We start from the raw sequence: 21,103 nt of genomic DNA on the forward strand, positions 1-21,103 counted from the left end.
TATTTGTCCCAACCCCGGCGCACTCTCATAAACAATGACAAACACACTCCGACTTGAAACACGACCACTTTCTGATCTCAATCTTGCAGTCGGATAATCCGAGGGATTTGTTGCGTTCCGCGTTTGTCTGCGACGTCTGCACGGACACAACACCACCTTATCATTTCATTACCAACATGATCTAACGTTTCGAAAGCGCTGCGTACTTTCTCACAGGAAGGACGACAGAAGTGCACAATGTAAGACATGTTGCAAGAAAGACATTCCATTCACAGGAAACATTTAAGACACAAAGACTCGATTTCAGAGCGGTATGAGGTTTCTCTCCTTCAGGTTTTAGCGTGTGATTGTTCTTCTTCTTCTGTGTCATATGGTCTCGGTATAGATACAAGTACACAGAGGAGGAGGAGGATGAGTGACATGTGGTGAACGCCCAAACCAGACGGCTGCAGGGTCGCACATGAGTGAGGCAGTTTTTAGAACGAAAGGAGGACGGGGTGGGAAATAAAGAAAAAGGGGAAAAACAGCAACAGATCATTAAAAGAGGAAAAAAAGAAACTGCCGCAGTTGAAGTGGGAATTTAAAAACTTAAAAAAAAACGTACAGTTCTTATTATAAGACTGTATATGACAACGGAGGCAGTCACCAAGTCCAGAAAATGAAGCCAACGCGGAGGCGCCTCCAGCCTGTATTCTCTGGAATCACCAGCAGAGGGCGACTCCACTGAGGAAATCACTCTAACTTCTCACTCGATTTATAACGTCAGTAAATATTTCCCTGAAGAGTTTATGGTTCAACCTTCAGTTTCAACTAACCCCAGCGCCCTCGCTCCTGCTTCTTGTTGCAAAAAAAAACCAAGATGAAAAAAAAGCGAAACTCGAGGCTTCAAAATGGCAGCTCGCGACGTCACTGTGGGTTTCCACTCGGTTCTAATGGAGACGTACTGTAAATCATAAGTTACTCAAGGTTTATATTCTTCAACCACGACATCGGCTAAAACTCTTCTGATGACTTTGTTGGGCGTCATTCTTGATTTGTCTGAGCCCCTGTCCTGCCACTACGGAGACAGCTCTGGCCTAACCACAGCTATCATGCTAATGGGTCTTAGCCTGTTAGCTTAGCATAAACACTAGGAAAAACCAGTAGACCGGCTATATGCAAAGGCAAAAATCAACCTTGGACCTTTTCTTAGCCCATGGTTTGATACGGTTTCACACAGAGCAAGTCTGAACCCCTGCTGCGTTATGCTAAGCTAATCTAATCATCACCTGCTTGTATCTTCGTATTTAATGGGCAGACTTGAGAGGAAGCACATGTTCCACATTGTCCAACAATCTCTGCTGATGCAAGACTGATGAAAACAGAAATTATCTTTTTCATAATTAACCCCCCATGTCTAAACAGGCCTGGCACTCAGCGGAGTACATACTGCACCTCTGCCTCGGCGAATTTACATTATTACATTATTACAGTGTCAAAGTGATTGATGTTCTGTCTTCTACGGCAGTAGCATGTTGCTGTTCTGGTTTCAAACCGGCTCTGTCGACTGTAGCTGCGGAGAGAGAAGCTGCATTATAATGCTCCTGCGGGACGCGATATCGTCTTCGCCGCGCTGCAGCCGAGACACGGTGCCAGCAGATACAAAGCAAAACCAGTTGCAGTCATTGTTTCTGCGCAGCACATTTGCAGATTTGACTCAGCCAGTGGTGTGAGATCATTTTAATCTGTTTCCAATACAAAGACATTTGGCTTAAGAAGTTTAAAGAAATGTTTTTAGGTTTTTAAAAAAAATGTCATTTAGGCATTTTAAGCTACTGTAACTATCTACTGTAACCTAGAAATAAGTTGTTATAATTATGATCAACATCACTTGTGGTTAATAGTAGATTATTAAATTTAATAAACAAAAATCCACTGGTTCCAAATATATATATATATATATATATATACCTGTATATGTTTCCAGTCGCACATTTTGTACAAAACAAACAATACACCTTGAGCTGGACCTTTTACAGGCCAGTCAAATAATCAAGAAAGAATAAGTATCGTTAATTAAAAAGATTAGTGGCAGCACATGTGCTCCATGACCCAGCAGATAAAAATACAGTTTGTACAAATCACTGTTCCAATTGCACCATTCCACCTTGTGAACCTTATCTGCTGCTCTGCATACGTGTTGAAACCTTGTCCCCGTTCATACAGCACATGTCAAACAGCCTCTCTATTTACTGTATAGAACATACTGATTTGCTTTATGATACGATTCATTTCAGAGTCACGTTAACAAAAGATGAATTTTGTGGCAGGACTTGGCGTGCAGACACTCCCTCTTCAATTTCGCTCGGCTCCGGCTTTAATGCTACCCTGCAGTTTACAGCGCGGCGTCTATATAATGTGCAGTACATTATGTACTCAGCCGTGACACTGCACTCTGCCACGGCCCCCCGGACCGAGAACAGCTCGCTCAGACGTGCAGGAGGAGGATGTCGACCTCGCGGCCTGTTCGTCTGTGAACTCTGCTGTGCGAGTACGTTGTCCCGGCTGGAGGGGTGACGCCGGCGGATCTATACCGTGGGCGCGGGGGGATCCTTCCCCAGAGTGACACTGTTTGCCAGACGGTGTTACAGCCTGCCACGACCTTTTAGCATGTCTGTAAAATATATATATATATATATTTTTTTTTTTTTTTTAAAAAGGTGGCGGCAGGAAATGACTGACGATTTGAGGAATCGAAGTGAGACAATTCCAGTGGATTTCTCGCTTTAAACACTTTCGATGAATTGAATTAAGAAAAGAGGGGGAGAGTGTGGAGTCGACCATGCCTATAGGGAACGGTGTGTGGATTTTTTTCCCTCCATAATGACATTGACAAAAATCCCTGGTGTATTCTGCTCTGCACAGCAACAGACTCACATTTTTTCAAATCCCCCTTAACACATTATTCACCGGATTCACCGGCCCACATGTAGAGTAAAGCTGCTGATTGCTTTAAGTATCCATCATGTCCGTATTGGTCTCAGAAAGACACTCCCCCCCCACCTCCCCGAAACAATTTGTGTTGCGATGGGGTCCAGCTGACGTTAATATGAGCCTTCATAAGTGAGCATGTCAAATTTCAAGGTAGAATGTTGGATGTATTGCCGTTCTCTCTGTGTACAATCGTCTGTACAAAGGGGAGAAAAAACTGCGAAATGGAAGGGAAAAACAACCCGACAGATTTTTGCAGAAAGTTGAGGGGAGATTATAATAACAAACACCCCGACTGTTGAGTGTGAGCCAGTCACTTGCCGAGTGCAGAGCTGCACGAGGTGTTTGGAGGGGGGGACGTCTGAAGGGGAAGGCAGGACGGGACGGATGCCAGCCGCAGCAGGAAAATTATTACCCAGCCCCGACGCCACACGACTTCCTATTCTGCCTCCTCTCCGTCCAGCGGTGAGGTCACCGTCTGTCCATAAACCACTCTGAGAGACGGACAATCAGCCCGGTGCAGTGCCGACCCGAGGTCAGTCAAATTTTCGACTAAAGACTCCGGCTGTGAAAGGAGGCGGAGAGGGACGGAGGAGGAGGAATCTTCTCGGTGACAATTATTTCCCGTAAGCGTTGCCGTCGGTGACCTTCAGCGCCTCCTCATGTGTGGGTGAGGTCAGGGGCGGCGCTGCTCTCAGGACTAACAGAGTACTGCGACTCCAACTCGGCCAGCAGAAGAGTGTCGCTCGACCGAGATGAAACGAAAAGTGTTTGGTAACAAAATGTGTCAGATCATCGTCTTGTCAAGTCATTATTTGATCAGATAATTGATATATTCGATCACAACTCTGCCTTAAGAACGCACATTTCTTATTTGAGTTTGGACATTTTCCATTTGGAAGATTACCTTTTTTAAATAGCAAAAAGATTATTGCATTGTGCAGTGCATTGACTCCCCCTCAACGGCCACGTTATTGTAAAACTGGTCACAGGGAGCACCGGGATAAATCCCGGCCGACCTGCTGAGGAAGGTGAAAAACTCCAGCTGAGCACTTTCCCCTTATGGACGGGCAGAACTCAAAAGGCGCAGACGGGACTTACTCACATGAGAGAGCATGCTGCGGCTCGGCCGCCTCGCGATCGTAAGCTCTTACCGACCTGAGCTGACCTGAGTCCTCCTCCCCTCCCCCAGCACCAGCACCAGCACCTCGGACGGGATCTAATCCTGTGGGACACACTGATACGCTATGAGCTATACACTATACACTATACGTTCTGATTTCAAATGACCTGGCCCAGGAATGTGCATACACTAGTTAGGTCTAAATAGGTCGACGTAGGTAGTATGTGAATCACGGGTTGGAAACACCGTCACTAAAATTAGATTCTTGAGCACTTCCTGTCACATTCTCACTGTTCGTATGAAATATCCTAATGATGATGATCGATGCTGGAAGGAATTATAATAAACTGTAGTAAATACAGCAGATAGTTTCCAGTTTCCCAGCCGGACCGAGAGACATTCAGGAGCTTAGCTGCGGCTTGGTGAACGCACAGCATCCAAAGTTCCCCAGCTGATCTGGACTCGCTTTGACTTTGTCATATGTTCAAGCCAATTCCCACCTCCCTCCTCTCCTCTCCTCGCCAGATAAGCTCAACAACACTGGAGTAGAGGCCTGGAGGAGGGGGGGGGGGGGGGGGGGGGGGGGGGGGGGGGGGGGCGACGTCTGACAAGCAGCAGGAGAAAGCATCAGTGCTGGCAGCCTCGCACTCCGACCGGTCGCCCCTGCCAAACTCTCTGATTGTGCACATATGCCGTGTTGCTTCTCTTCAAGCCGGAGCAGATTCAGCACCGAAACACTCAATTCTGTAAATCTGCATTCTTCAAGTCCTCATTTATTATAATACCAGACCAATGCACTTAAACATGAGCCTGCAGTGCTGCCACACTCTCATCTTGGGGTAAGATTTATTTTTTATTTTCATTAAACAGCCGACCTTTGAGTGGAATCAACCACGAATGGTTCATCTCGATTTAGTAACAACAACTTTATACTCATAGTGGAACGTATCGGAGCCACTCGACCACACGATACTTAAAAGTTTCTGGACATTCCAACTGTGTAAAATCGACCACGGAATAAAAGGCATCGCAGGAGTGATGCTGTTTATAAACCTATCACGCAATGCCAATGTTTCAATACAGTAATAAGGTTGTTTCATTATGACGTCATAAATACCAAAGGTGACGAATCTAAATACATCTAAATAAGATTTAGATTGATTATCTAATCTTGTTGGTTTTAAATTACATAATTTTCTACACTACTGTGTCTATAGTCTTATAGTCCCCCCAAAAATGCATTTTTGAACTATGCATGATGTAATTTTCTGACTTCTTCATGATGTCACATATAGTATGACATCATAATATAACTTTTGTCCCCCAATCTTTGCGGAGATATCTTGTATTAGTTGATGATCAGTTTCAAAAGTTAATCATCTAGAGACTTTGGTCTTATCTACCTACGCGCAACCTCATCAGAGCCAAACTTGCCGTCGACCCCCCCCCCCCATACAGAAACCGTGACGCCCTTCACAGAGTACATAATTCATGGCTCCACATATGAGCTACTATGTTTTGGCTGGATCAGGTATCCGTGACAGAGGGGCAGTCGTCGCGGAGTAACTGTACGCTGGTCCTTTGTGCCCCGAGAACTGGAGACGTGACAGTTACAGCCACATGACGTGTGATCAAATCTGTGATAAAGTGGAAACATTTAGATACAGCGGGAGCGCGGTCTGACGCTCGTGGCATCGACATCTGATAATGGTTCCTGAATAAAACTGGCGGATCAAAGAGCTGATGTGCTCATTTGAAGATATGGAATAATTATATACAGTAGTTAGCAGCTGAGGAATGCTGGGGAGAGTCAGGCCTGTTAGAGCTACCAGGGGATCAGAGATGTTCAAATTCAAAGATGTATGTCGACAACAACCAAACAGGCCTGCAGGACATTCTGTGGTGGTCGGCACGAACGTTGCTGCCAAACTGTACGGTTGTGGAAAAAGACTTTTGCCTGATGCAACAGCTTCCTCTGTGGTGTAAGAGGCCTTCAACGTTATTCATCCAGTCTGACCTTTTGTTCATGTTAGGAGGTTTAATTGGGGCAAAACACCATAAATAATCAGTAGCTAATCGGTAGCGAGCGATGTATCTATTGACAGTCACTTGCAGTTTTCAGCTGCGGCAGCTGTTGTCACGGTCCCCAGGAACAGATGACGCTACGATTTATATATGAGATATGAGCTGTGTGGCAACCCACCGTGACGTCACCCATTGGTATGTGAGGTGATGTTTCAAAGCCTCAGCGCCATCTTTGTTTTTATGAAACTAGACGTAACCACATTTGATGCCTGACGTCCACCTACATCTGCAACCTGCACCCGATTGGACAGTACTAGCTGTCACTCACACTTTGAACAGACCATAATTCACTGAATGAACACATTGCTGTATTGAAGAAGACTTGATATATGTTAAAAATAACTTTTCTGTTTTGGGCAACGTAGTTTTTGTTCTTCTGTCGCCGTCGATACATCAGTATTGTCAGTATGACGTAAAAATGCTGACAGATCCACATTTGCCAGTCTGTGGTCATCTCTCTTTTTTTTTTTTTTCATGAATGTGGATTACGTATGTGGGAAGATGATGTCCCCATTCTCTGTCCCACCTACAAAGCTCTGATTTGTCAATTGTTTCTGTGGCTGGGCAAACAGTCGTCAATGAGCACAACACAACGGCAGAACTATTTGAAATCGCTGAATAAATTGGGACACGTGAAACAGACCGTCTTTGTGTGCGATGCCCACAAACAAGACACTGCTCCACAAGCGGCACTTCAGGGCGGCTGAACTCTGGACTCTTCATCTCATCGTCCATTGTGATCATTCTGTAAACTGTTATCCCTAAACCAGTTAGCGGAGGTCCCGATTTGCCATGTTTTGCTTTCAACAATGGGCTCAGACTGGATAATCTCACTGCAATTTACATTCACTGTAAGCGGACCGGGGAGATGATGGACGGACGGATTAGGACCGGTTCAGCAGTCAACGACAGAAACCAGCATCACCTCACGGTAACAGAAGACGGAGAACGTGTCAAGACACGCGCTCACTTTGCAACCTCTTCAATCCCAAATATGTTTGACGCCTTTTGTCACGTTAAATGAATACATGTGTACGGTGAGAAGCGAGTCCTGTCAAGTCATGAGTTCAGTTCTCTTTTCGCCTTCATATTTGACACATATCTCTAACAGTGTTAAACAGAACCAGAACTCACGAGGACCCGGCTCAGCGTTTACCAGCACGGTGCCATTCCGCGGCGATACATAACAAAAACGAAAAGGCAGGAACGATATCGGGTTCCAGTTTTGAACACGGCTGGGAGAATTGGCTGGAAAGATGTGAGGGAGCTGGCGCGGCTGCAAACGCAGGCAGGACAACACATCCGCTCGGCACATGTGCTCTCGGCCCTCGGAGGAGCCACCAAAAGAGTAAATCTGAACCAGACCGCATGCGGCGGACGACCAGGGACGACTTGCTATGGCGGGCCTGGACGAGGAAGGGAGTCCAGCTGAAGGGGTAAAGGATGGCGCCACAGACAGACTCACTAAATCACCGGACTAATGTGCAGCAGACTTGTCATCCGAGCATTCACACATGCACCAAAACACTCGAACGGTGTCTCGAGCCGCCGCCTACAAGTGCCGAGTAAACCGAACCGCATAAGAGCACAGCAGAGGGACGTCTCCGTTCGACGGGGGTAGCGGATCTTAGCGTCGCACAACGCACGTGCAATGAGACAATTAAACAGGGCAATTTGTTAATCAGCGTGTGCAGACCCAGACAAACATGATGTGTTGGGGAGAGAGGGAGAAGACGAGAAGCCGAGACATCCGGGTCACGCAGAGGTGGAGAGGGAAGGCAGAGGACTCTACAGGCCGACTCACCGAGGGCAGGGAGGAGAGGAGGAGAGAGAGCGCTCCGAGCTTCCACTTCAGCTTTTGGCTCCCAGACAGACAACATCTGTAGAACAAATTTCTTTCCACTTGACTTTGTTTTTTGGTTCTTTTTCCTTCTTTCTTTTCTCAAAAGGGGGGGGGGGGGGTTCTGGAAAAAGAAGAAGGAAAAAGAAGACAAAACTAGAAAAGAGACAAAACTAGAACGATGCTGCCAAAAGCAAAGTGACGCGCATGTACGCACAAGTAGCAAAACAAAACTACTGCAGCTCTTCGTGAGGGGCCTCGTGACCTCTAAATGTTAAAGGCTTTTACTGAAGTTTTGCCTCTCAAAAGCAAAATAATGTAAGACTACACAAGACTTACACAAAATAAGCCTTATAATTCATAAGTTTTCATATCATCCGGCACACTTTCTTCCTCTTCTGGGGCATCTGGGGCTCCAGAGGGAAAATTTATGTCACGTTGCCTTTATTCCTCTTGTTAATTATCTTTTCTCAATTCATCCGGGGGGACAAGGACGACCTTTCATTTTAATGTTGTCTTTAAATTACAGCGTGAGCTTGTTTTTTATAAAAACTGACAATGACGATGTAACTTGTGATGAACTGATGACTGCAAAAGCATTAACCCCATTTCCCCAGATTTTAACTGTCGGGGGGGAACTGACGAAACAACGCAAATAGGAAGTAAAAGCACGAAAACCGCCAGGGAGGAGGTGACGCGGCAAGAAAAGTCAGAAGAAAAACAACAAAAAAACAACGGCTTGGGACAGATTGGCAGTGGCCTGATTGTCAGTCCCCTTTACACACACACACACACACACACACACACACACACACACACACACACACACACACACACACACACACACACACACACACACACACACACACACACACACACACACACACACACACACACACACACACACACACACACACACACACACACACACACACACACTCACACTCACTCCCAGGGGTCAACATGTGGGGTGACAGACGCGGAGCGAAGGGGCCCAGGGTGCTGTAACAGTCTGTAGTTGATTTAGGATTTTTGAACGCCAGCCAAAATTCCTGAAGGAACACAGTAAGCAGGGGGCCGGCCATAAAACCAAGCCCAGAACTGGTGTATAAAGAAAGGAAGAAAAAAAAAAAAGGAGGAGGAGGGAGGAGAGAGGAAAATAGGGAATGTGGTGAATATAAAATAACTGTGTGTGTGTGTGTGTGTGTGTGAGAAAGACAGAGAGGGGGAAAGAGAGAGAGAGATAGCTCAGACATGCTAGGGAGAATTTGGGAAAAGGGGGAATTCCAAAATGGGAACATTGGGGGTGCAGTGTGTACAGGGTGCCAGAAAGATTTCCAACGATTCACGTGTGCATATGTATGTGTGTGTGTGTGTGTGTGTGTGTGTGTGTGTGTGTGTTAGCATAGCGGGATAAAGTAAATCTGAAGGAGTGTTATGGAGGGAGAATAAAAGGGGAGGAGGGCGGATCAGGGTCAAGGGGAGTGAAAGCAGAGCAGGTAAAAGCCAGAGAGACAAAGAAAAGAAGAAAAAAAACCTGAAGGAAAGGCAAGGTCATAGACGATTACTGTTTCGTTTTTAAGAGGTTCTGGGTGTCAGCCGAGGATTTGGTCTGTTCAAGCTACAAAGACAGAGTTGCACACTGGGAAAGCAAATATCTAACGGTGCTTCAGAAAAGTCCGGAACGAAATCCAGTGCAGGGAATGAAAACTAAACGATGCTCATAATGAAACTAAAAAGGAATTGATGTGCACCTAGTTTTTTCTGAATGAGATTCCTGAAAACAATGAGCTTTTCATTCATGTTGTTCAGTGTGTATCGCCACCTTGGAGGAGTCCAAAGCCTTTAACAGGCCTTCATTAATCACTTGTAGGCCCCGTGTCTAGTTTTTTTTATTCTACTTTGTGGTCAACTCCAGTGAAAGATCTCTCAGTGCTTTTTAATGCTAAAACAACACGAGCGACGCTGTAGGTCGACTCGCCGGAGAGCTACGGTTCTGCTCCTCACCATCTCTATGCATTTCACCTTTGTCCGAAAAGGTAAGGCAAACAAAACTTCCCTATACCTCCATTCGTCAGCGACAGCCCCATTATGACCCGTTGGTTCAGAGGGCAAACAATTTGTTTTGAGGAACCACAAAACTCCTCCTGAGAGTGAGTCACCCACCGCAGGGGTTAAGACTCGTCTCATTTCTCATGCTCAGCCACCGGAAAACAGGCCTCTGCAGAGAGGATTCACTCTGCAGCTGCAGAGGCAACATCTCCAAAACAGAATCTTGAATAACCTTCGAGACTTTCAGTTTTGGATCGATTGGAAGTTGAGCGGCGATCGCGACGGAACGCGGCGCGGTTAACCGCCCAACGAGTCCAACAACTCATACGACGTACTATGTCATACGATGTAAAAACTACCATATTGACCCGTCTACCGGTGACGGGAGGAACGCCACAAATAAGTTTCGCCTCAGAGAATTACGAGGCTTTTAATTGCTTTACCAACGCATGGTTGGTGAGCTTGTAAAGGTCAGGGTGATGGTTAGGGTGACGTGGCAGAGAATCTGCACGATTACCTTCCAGAATAAAAGCAGATCCATTGAAGTCTTGAGGTCAACGGCGAGCAGTTGTTATGTACATGGTTGCTAGAGGTCTGCGATCTTTAAAACGGCCGCATAGGTCGTTAATATACTGCTTGAACAACCAACCTATCTGGCCGTTTTTGGTGGAGGACAGTCTCCAACTGCCAGTTCAAGGTGTAGAGGTCCTCGCGAGTGTCCCTGGTTCCTAGACCGGACTTGGTGTTTCTCTCTTTCCGGTGAGTTCCTTTAGACTCGGGACACATTCCGGATCAGGTCTAATTGTCCTGGGCTCCGTTTCAAACCTTCAGATTAGGGCTGTGCAATGTGATGATATGGTAGCACAATAGCAAAGCATCCATCGCTTCATATTATGCTCTTTTTTAAGTAGATCCTATTATTTTACCACATCCATCGTTTGGACGTTCATTTGTGGTTTTCCCACGCGACTTGGACGAAGGCAACGCAGAGAAACATTGAGGAGAACCAACGTGACGCAGAGTGGGATGGTCCTCAACAGGAGAAGGGTCTCTGGCAGGGCGAGAACAAAACAAGGAGCTCAAAGAGAGGCTACTTCTGTTACATAGACGTGGTTTGAAAAGTTTGACACCGACCAGAAAATCGCGCTTTTACGCAACAGTGATGTCAGTGTGGAGGTTTACGGACGAGAGCCAGGAAAGCACAGTCGAGTGCTTCGATACACAGCCCAGACTCAAGACGTGGCGAGGGGCAATCGCCCGAGACACAAGATATGCTGGTACAACTTGACGTGATGCAAAGAGTTAGAAAAAGGTACGAGTAATGATATGAGATCAGCCCTCTGTTTAAAAGAAATCTATTTATGCCTGTTGGGTTTGGGTTTTTCAAGGAGCCGTCCCATGGAGTTGGAGAGAGCCCAACCTCATCAATCCTATCGTTTACATGCGTTTACACTAATGCATTTTACACCAACGTTCTTCCAACACATATCTCCGTTTCCCCAGACAAAATAATAAACGTTTTCTATTCCTGCAGACGGACGATTGTGCAAATGGACCTCCGCGGTGGTGTCAGCACATTTAACCTACATATATATATATATATATATATATGAATATAAGTTACCTCCCCAATGAAAATCAGAAATACCTCAGGTCTTGAAACCAGAGCCCTCAACCCAAACACATAAATTAAAAAGGGTAAATCTGAGAGTAGTTGTGGTTTGAATTCTGTTCTCGTGATAAGTTGTTTTGTACCTTTCAGTGTTGTTTCTCGCTCAGCCTGGACTTGCACTGATCCGTCAGCCGCTGGCTGAGTGTTCCAACAGGCTTTGGCGAGTCTGTTTCACACCGAGTGCCCCCCCCTTTTTTTCCCTTTTTTCTTCTTCCTCTTTATCAGCACCTTCTATTTTTAGCACCTTTACTGCAGTGGCAGCGCAGCTTAGTACAGTATGTTCCATAAAACACAGGCCTCTCCTGACCACATCCCCAGGCATGCCTCTGCACTGGGTGTCGGAATATCCTCTGGACAGGAGGAGTGACACACAGTGACACATATGCAGACCTTTTTTCTGCACTTTTAACGGACTCCCGCAGCCTCGGATGCACAGACACAAAGTCAAGACCACAAGGACACAAATACATATACATGGACGCACATATGGAGGTAAATAAAGAGTGATTCCCCACAGACACAAATACTGTAGACGCACAAACACACGCTGAGATTTGAGCAAGAATATACACGACGAGATGGACAGTGCAGCCAATATGTAAACACCAGCAACTCTTCAGATGATGGTAATCGATCAGTCTATCAGTATGTTTGATGATGGTAATCAATCAATCAATCAGTCTATCATGATGTCAGTGCATCTGCGTTTTAATTTTTTTTTTTTTTTTTTTAAAATGGCGGATATTCTTTAAGACAAAGTTCACAAGTTGAATCTTTCCTGTGAGAGTAAACTGAACATTACTTTGATTACAAGATATTGTTGGTTGGACAAGACGTCATCTGGGAGATTTTTTCAAATTGTTGCATCACCTTAGTCAAATAATCCAAATGCTAATCAGCAGGTTATTTCACACGTTGGTTCGTCACAGCTTACCTTTCGTTGCCTCACATACTGTACATGCATCAAGGTGGTGCAGGTTCAGTATCTCGCTCAAGTACACTCTTAAAATGTGTCACGTAGGAGGAGCAATGAGGGCTCAAACCCAACCTCGCCACTAATAGCCAACCCACTCTACCTCCTGACCCACTGCATGTGCACAGATATTGGGAGGGGATTTATTTCGATCAAAGGCAAAAAATGCCTCAGCTTGGGCGTAAAAATCACTGCAAGTATTTCTGCTGCAGGATCTGTTTTGTAGACGACATTAAGATTGGAAGTTTCAACTTAAAAAATCCGGACTTAGAACCGATTCGTCGACTGGAACCATAAAGGCGAGGAGCCTGTCACAGACAGAGAGAGAGAGGGTGAGGTCACAGGAGTGTTACGACCACGGCACTTGATTGATTCGACCCCCGGCAGCTTGCAGAGGGGTTAAAGGTCAAGGCTGAGGCTGCATATTTTCTTGGAGCACAACATCGTGTGACTAGTGTGATTTCTGAGTGACACACACACACACACACACACACACACACACACACACACACACACACACACACACACACACACACACACACACACACACACACACACACACACACACACACACACACACACACACACACACACACACACACACACACACACACACACACACACACACGAGGTGTGTCAAACCACACTGTCACAATTTCAGCTAAGTTAACCTTGACAGACTTGGCTGCGATTTCACACACGCGCGCGCAGAGCTTTGCCAAAAGGCACGTGGGCAATTTATGTAATTGAGGTAAATAAAACAAGGAAAAGAGAGAAACCTCTCCAGTCACTCGAGACTAATATGCCGGATATAAAAATGAGTCATACTGTACAAGTCTGGCATGGCTACTGGCTTCCGTAGCACTCCGATACTATCCGTCACACCGGCCAAGACTACAGCCTGAGCTCAAGTTATTTGAGTGAATATCTTTATTTACAGGATTTATAGATGAATGTTGAACTTCTCTCTGCAGGGTAAAAAAAAATAAAAAGGTGCTGGTATGGCTTTAAGTAGTGATGGCATGTTGAAACCAGCCGTCGTCCTCACAGAGTTGCATCTTTAATGAGAAGGTGTAGATCACGGCTCAGTGATCTGGAACTCGTCTAAAATACAGTACAAACAGTAGACTGGTGCATTCCTGTGCCTATCCCTTTTCTACCTGCTGGAATGGAAATTAAATATACTGTACATGTTTTGGCACACGTGCACGGGGGGGAGGTGGTGGTTTTAGTGTGCACATATAAATCCGCAGCGTGCTTTAACAAACCCCACTATGTTAAACGAATTATTTCTCTCCGTCGTCTGTCTTTAATAGCGACAACGAAAAAACTATTCCACATGCCGGCGTAGAACTGTAACCAGTCTCGTTCCCCGAGCGGAGTCACTGTAGCGGAGCGAGCGGCTCAGACCACGTGGAGAGCGAAGAGTGAGAGAGCAAGAGAGTGTGTCCACTTGCGTGTAGTGAGCCAGCGTTCCTTACCCCGGGCATTTAATACTCTACGACTCCTCTCCGCCTTTATTGGAGTCCTCCAGAGTTCACTTGGATTGTGCGGCAGAGGAGCGGGAGCGGGGCAGAGGGGAGACTGGAATACTTGTGGCCCGACAACAAAAGAGCTGGAATGCCCTTCTCTACACTGCCCACCGCTCTCGGGCCAGCTCTGCCCTCCTCTTTCCCTCTCGTCCCCCTCAACATTTTCTATTTCTTATCCCCCCTCCCCCTCTCCGTTTCTCCATGCGTCTTTGCCCCCTCTAAGAAAAAGTGGCCTGCTCTTGATTATGGAAATGTTTGCTGTATGCATCCAGTGCTTTGTACCCATGTTTACAGCAGATTGAATTGTAATAAACATGCTGGCTCACGGACGCAGCCACGCCGGCTTTTGTTTTCCGAGTGTCGATGAGGTGCCCGGGACCACAGACACAGAGGGAGGGGGGGGGGGGGGGGGGGGGGGGGCTTTGAAATGAACACCAACTCTTTAAAACCCGAACCGCTCGGTCGAGATCAGTTCACACTGTATCAGATCCTAACTGGCCACAGATATGTACACGCTGCTGCTTCTCGCTTGTTCTGCGCAGCACAAAACGACCCAGTTTCTCTTCAAACGCGCTATATGCTGTACTGTACCAGCGCTACTGATCCAGGGCTGATGTGTTACTCATTAAACTTGTAAAACCCGGCAGACGCTCTGCTTTCTTCCTTTTTCCTGTCCTCAGCGAGAGGTGAAAGACACTGTGAGGTCTTAGTCTGTGCCATACATGTTATCGTTATCTATAATCCTATGCAGCTGAACCCTGACAGGAGGGAGGGAGGGAGGGAGGGAGGGGAGGGAGAGCAAAACCAGCCAGGGCAGTATTAAACAAGAAAACGCATCTGGCATGGTTGAGTACTTTGAACCTGTTTTCGCCTCTCCCGTGCGAGTGGCGGCGCAGCGGCAGACCGGACTGTATATCACATCCACGACGAGGCGGGGGCCAACTGTCTGAGCAGGAACTTTGTGTGTTCTTATCACTCCCTGCTGCACCTGTTCTGAGCCTCAACTGACACCGCCTCGGGGGGGAGATTAAGCAAGGGAGGGAGGGGAGAGAGGAGAGGGAACGAAAGAGGGGGCAAATTGTAACAATTAGGGCCTTATGTGTGTGTGTGTGTGTGTGTGTGTGTCTGTGTGGACTTATACATGTTGAGCACAAACAGCTTTGGGGGAAACTTTCACGAACTGCGTGACTCACTTAAGTGAGGGACCACTTCAAAGCACCGAGAAGTAAATCTGGCGGAGACAAAGGGGGATTCATCAGGCGCGTTCACATGACATGACTATCTGCTATAGACACACAACGTATCCAGGACAGTGAACACTAAAGATTCGACGACGAGTGTGAGTTTCGAAACAAAGATCAATGCCTTGTTTGTTTGGCCGTCATGCATGTATTTATTCCCTTTAATCTGCAAATCTGATGATGAGTCAGAAATAATCTGTCGAAAAGCACAAACACATATTTTCTCTTCAAACCGCGGGGAGCCTGTTGTCTCCGTGAAGACTTGTTCCGATACTTCAAACGACGAGTCGGAAAGCGCTGTTCACATCCTGTTTATTAACCACAATCCCCACTGTTTGTTTTAACCACGATCATCAAGTGTTTAGAGCGGGCGGGCGTTTTCCTGTTAACCATATTTGCCGAAGTCAAAACATATATGTACATGTTTATATTTTCATTCTGTCCTCCGGCACTTGGAAGCATTCTGTATTATATTTTCCAGAACTGGGTGTTATTAAACTGTGCCTGGTTACGAGAGTTCAAGATTTCCTGGTACGTGAATATTTTGAAACTGTGTTTCAATGATTCAATAAACACATTTGGGGGTTTTTTTTGGGGGGGGGGCATGATGTTCCCTCTCTTTCCAGGCAATCTTTAACAGCAGGTCAGAAAATATGCTCACATGATAGTTTTTATAATTTGTCACGGTGATTTTAAACAGTTTTGGAAAACACTGAGGAACAATGGCGTACTGTTGATGGAACCTTCAGGTCATGAAGTGCTCATCAGGGTCGTTCTGGGTGCAGCGACGAGGGACCTGGGTTGTCGTTTAGACTTAAGAACTTGTTGAACTAAGGCCTTGATGATGTACAGTGAGTTAATATCAGGTGAAACAGATTAAAGACAACAATGGCAGGGATTACACTGTATATACTAATAGTTTAAACCAAAAACCTTGTCTACAAATGCTCAAAAACCCAAAGGTATAAGGCTACACATACAGAACTGACATTAATTGCCAATGCAGCAAAAGACATGAGCTATAATTCTCTATTTTTATATCATTAGTCAATATTAGATCCGTCATCGTCGACAGTAATACATGCGTATGAATATTAAGTGGGGGAAAAGCTAAATGGATTTCATTGACAGACGTGGCGGAAGTATTCGCTACGGGCACTTCCCGTGACAGGTCCCGTGATGTGATTAGTGGTTTCATTCATAAAACACTTGACCACGATTCATTAACATGCGTATCAGAAGTCCTGCCGTGTAATTAGATATTGGTATGATACATAATCGCCAAACTGCCTCCAAAAAGCTGAAAGCGCATTTCGACGATATACAGACCTACATAGCTAAAGGGCTGTTTGAGTATGTAAATGTATTAAAATGTCAACGCCTTATATATTTGTATGCCTGCCGGACTAGTTGTAGTTTCAGTGCCACTCTCGGTGAAAGTCAGAACAAGGCTACCAGTCTGGTTTGCTCAAAGAAGTCGCCCATTGTTCGTCTGCAACTGTCGAGCGCTGGATTCAATCATATCTGTTTCGCACCATGATATCCAGTCGGCTGGCTGACAAGCGCTGCTGCGGCGGGCAGCGGTTCAGAGAGAGAAGAACTTCAGTGACACGCAACATGAATGGAAAAGCCTGCAGCCTCGGCTGCGATCTCAGGTTAACCAAGCAGGAGCCAAAAAGGGTCTCGGAAAAAAAAGGAAAAGCAAACATTTCAAGCTGTCGGCCATGACACACGCTGCGATCAACATGTCAAATCTGATGCTTCCCCCTTCCGTCACGGGCCTGAAATCGGCCGCTGCATCCGAGCGATGAAAGAAAGTGCTCTCACAGCATGGGAAACACACTTTGATAGGAGAGAGTCAGTTCTTTAGACAGCCTGTCCTTTGAGGTGCTGACGATTTCAAATGAAATGTCAAGTCCTTAAAAGGAACATGACTTCTGATAACCGCTGTCCGCTTCTGACGGTTATGCTTCAAGGTTCAACACATGAATCTTTAAAGGAAACACTGTAAGTGTGGACCGACACATTGTCTGAGATCATGAGTGTGTTGAATGTTTGAGGTCACATAGTTTAAACACTGACGAGACCAATCGATCAGTCAATATGATCAGTAGTATCTATCAGATAAATCCAAATTATGCAAATTCAAGGGATCTTATAAAATGTTCATGTTTAAAAAAGTAAAATTTTAAATATTGACAGTGTCTGGTTAAAAAAATCCTGTATTGACTTGGCTCTATTTTTGAACGAGTTTGTTTGTTTGTTTGTTTGTTTGTCTCTCCATCAGCAGGATTACTCAAAACCAACAAACCGATTCCCATTAACTTTTGCGAGGGTTGGGGCATGACCCAAGGAATAATCCACTCAATGTTTGGAGAGGATCTGGATAAATGGGCGGATCCAGGGATTTGTTTTTGATAACTTTAAACGAGGCAAGATTGGACATTAGCCTCGGCAGAGGATTTACACTCTCTGAGCGCCCTTCAAACGCCATACGTGGCGGATTCAAGCGGAGCTTATGTCCATTGACGAAACGATGTATCTGCAAGAATTTAGATAATCAATGAACTGGTTAAGTCAAAAACATTTTAAAAACCTTTTGTGCTTGCAGCTTCTCAAATGTGAGGATTTTCAGTTTTTCTCTCTCGTACACAAATAATAACTTTCTAATATTGAAACAAACCAGCTGAACACATCATCTTGGGCTGCAGTTTCCACTATTTTCTATTATCTAATAGACACAAGGTTTTTCTGGGTTGCCCCACCCGGCAACCATGGAACTTGCGGTCACATGTACCCAAAGTCGTATTGTCTTGAGAGATAAGGGACAGCTGATTGTTTAGTTTTTTTAAACACACAAATCAAAATGCACACATAATGCATACCCTGCAAACACGAAGCTGTGTGTTGTCTTTCAGATGCTTCCTCTCAATTTGTTCAAAGTCAAACTTGTTGTCACGGAACTACAGAAAGTGTAATTTTATGAAATCCAAAATATAAAAAAATCACCACTTCACATAACATCATTGTTAAGTTTCAAGAATGAGGATGGTGATCAAAAATTATTGACATGTTTTGTTGTGCGTACACATTCCTAGCTAAAGTTTTCTCGCTTTTCCACAAAGCAACTGATCAGGTGCCAACACACGAAGCAACGCACGAGCAAAAAAATAAAAAGGTAGAGGGGGAGGCTGCTTTTAATATATCCAGAATATCAGTTTCCAAACGTTTTATATGGGAAAAAATGCACCCAGTATTTATCTTAGGCCCTGAGGATACACAACATGTGTTTTGATGAGAAACACTGAATCTAAACTCATCTGTTTGTTTATGAGAAACTCAGCGGGGGTATATTTGTGTTGGAGCTTTTAAAACGCTGGTTCCGGAAAATGAATTGTGGAAGAACCCAAACTGAAATGACTGTAGACCAACAAACCCAAACTGTATTAAAAACGCAGAGGAATCACAGATTAATTTAATGGTGTTGAGAAGTGCTATCCTATATTACCACTACTACTACTACAACATTGTGCCAATTAATTCTGTGCCTTGTCTCCAATATAGCAGAGCCCATTAACTGTGGCGTTATCTGTTGCATGTCTAGACTCCTGTTGGCAGTAGCCCGACAATACTTGAGGGTGTGGATCGCTGCCAGTTCTACCTACAAAGCCAACTATCCATTTCTTCCTGCTTATCCAAAGTCGGGGTGCGGTAGCAGCAGGCTGGAGCAGGGAGTTCCAGACATCCCTCTACATCCTGTGGCCACACTTCCCAGCTCCTTTGGACTGTGCTGCTCAAATAGAAGCCGGGCTCTGAGAGGTAAGCAGCAATAACCAGGAACAATATTAAACCACCAACACTTACTTCTCTTTGCTGAGAGCAGTTTGCAATTTTACACTTGAGCTTTCAGTCTGACCCCAAACGGCCTTCGTCATAATAGAGATATGATTTTGCGAGGATGAATGGAGCAAAAGAGGAACATTTTGTGTTTTGCTGTGAGGAGGCAAAAAAACCCACTTCCTTTCCTTGAGTGAGAGAACTGTCCAAGAAACCGCACGGTTTCATGAAATACCACCCACGCATCTTTACAGTGCTGCAACCTGACATTACAGCTGCACCCACGTTGATTGTGCAGGACAATACAGCGGAAAGCGATGAGCACTTGGCTTTCACAACAAAAACCTTAGATACGTTAACGTCACGCCTTCGTGGCCGCGGCTAAGCCTCCTGGCTACAATGTCGGTAAAGCCATATATCGCAGTATTAACACAACAACAACAAACTGAGCAGCACAAAGAGACACTAATTGAACCTGGTATTAGTCGGCATCATTATCCAGTTATTGTTTCCTCCGTTCCGGGAAATGTCGTTTACCAGCACGCCCGCTAATTGTCTTTCTAAATTAATCCCTGGCTTCTCTGCAGAATGAAACCGAATCATCACTTCTCTATCCCGCCTATTCATTCGAGAGCCTCAGGGCCGGTTATCGAGTTAGGTTATTGTTTGCCAAGAGAAATGCTTATTATGTAGTCACAGGCAGAAAAAGAGACCGTAGCAATAGATCGACAGCTTGCGAGCACATCCGCAAAATGTCACTGTGTCTCTCTTCTGCACAGAATTAATGGCCATAAAGCTTACCTCTGCCCGTCAGAGCCGGGGGCAAGGGGTCGAATGGCCACACAAGGAATTCAATTCCCTCAAATTGAAACAGAGGTTTAGTGCAGGGGGGGAGCCGTCCAAAAGCGAGCGCTGGGATTACCCCGGCCAGGTGGTGAGTCAAAATGTCAGAAAATACAAGTAATTCAACCGCTGGCTCGGGGCCCAAGCACAGTTTGCCTATCCTACTTTTTTCGGATCCGCGGTGCTCCCTGACTGGAGGTGAATGACAGCGCGGCTCAGAGATTATCCGTGTTTGTGTGTGTGTGTGTGTGTGTGGATTTGAATGTGTGAGACAGCGAGTGTTTGTTTCTGTCTGTGTGCATGTGGATGTTTGTACATATTTGTCCATTTGATTATGTGTGCTTGTTTTGGATTTGCATCCATGAATGGTTGCCCAGGTGGCGGTTGGGGGTGGGGTGGGGCTGGGGGGGTGTACTCGTCTGTGTTTGAGGGAATGTGTGCCAGGGCGAGAGAGTGATTCCCCTGATGGGCATGACAGATGGACGGGGAGTGGCCCGGCTTCTTCTCTCTGCCACCTGAGAAGCCCGAGGGCAGGGCTCGAGCAACGGCCCGCTCCCCCTCTCATCCCTCACTTTGTCTGGATTCGATAGGCTAATTGCTAATGCTAAAGAAAAAATGAGTTCACTATAAACGGAGTAAGGCTCTTTGTTTTTCCCCCTGTTCCACCCAGATATACATCTGCACAACAGAGAGAGAGACAGAGAGAGATGTTACGGGTGGTCACAGAGCAGCCGACACACACAGCTCACAAATCTCACTAACATTACCTGAGCATCAAACAGCTTGTCACTGATCCAACTCTCTGCTGGTTTGAAACACCAGAGGAGACGTGTGTTTAGACGACACACACAAATATAAATTAAATATCTCAGATCAACACATCAGCAGTGCGGTGCATGTTCCACGAGCTCGAGGGGTCAAAATAGAACTTGGCT

At 45.6% G+C, this 21,103-nt stretch overlaps 1 protein-coding gene across 5 annotated transcripts in view; it reads right to left on the reverse strand.

Annotated features, from left to right (window-relative positions):
* thrab (thyroid hormone receptor alpha b) overlaps positions 1-21,103 on the reverse strand; it is a 182,023-nt gene that overhangs the window by 86,928 nt on the left and 73,992 nt on the right. The window contains exon 1 of one of the 5 annotated variants that reach the window (XM_035612382.2): positions 7,983-8,089. The exons of the other annotated variants lie outside the window; for them this stretch is intronic. The gene's annotated coding sequence lies outside the window, so the exon portion shown is untranslated. Of the gene's footprint in view, positions 1-7,982; positions 8,090-21,103 lie in introns of those variants that run through there. 5 annotated transcript variants of the gene reach the window in all.

Source organism: Scophthalmus maximus, chromosome 16, assembly GCF_022379125.1.
Source record: "Scophthalmus maximus strain ysfricsl-2021 chromosome 16, ASM2237912v1, whole genome shotgun sequence".
Classification (NCBI taxonomy): Eukaryota; Metazoa; Chordata; class Actinopteri; order Pleuronectiformes; family Scophthalmidae; genus Scophthalmus; species Scophthalmus maximus.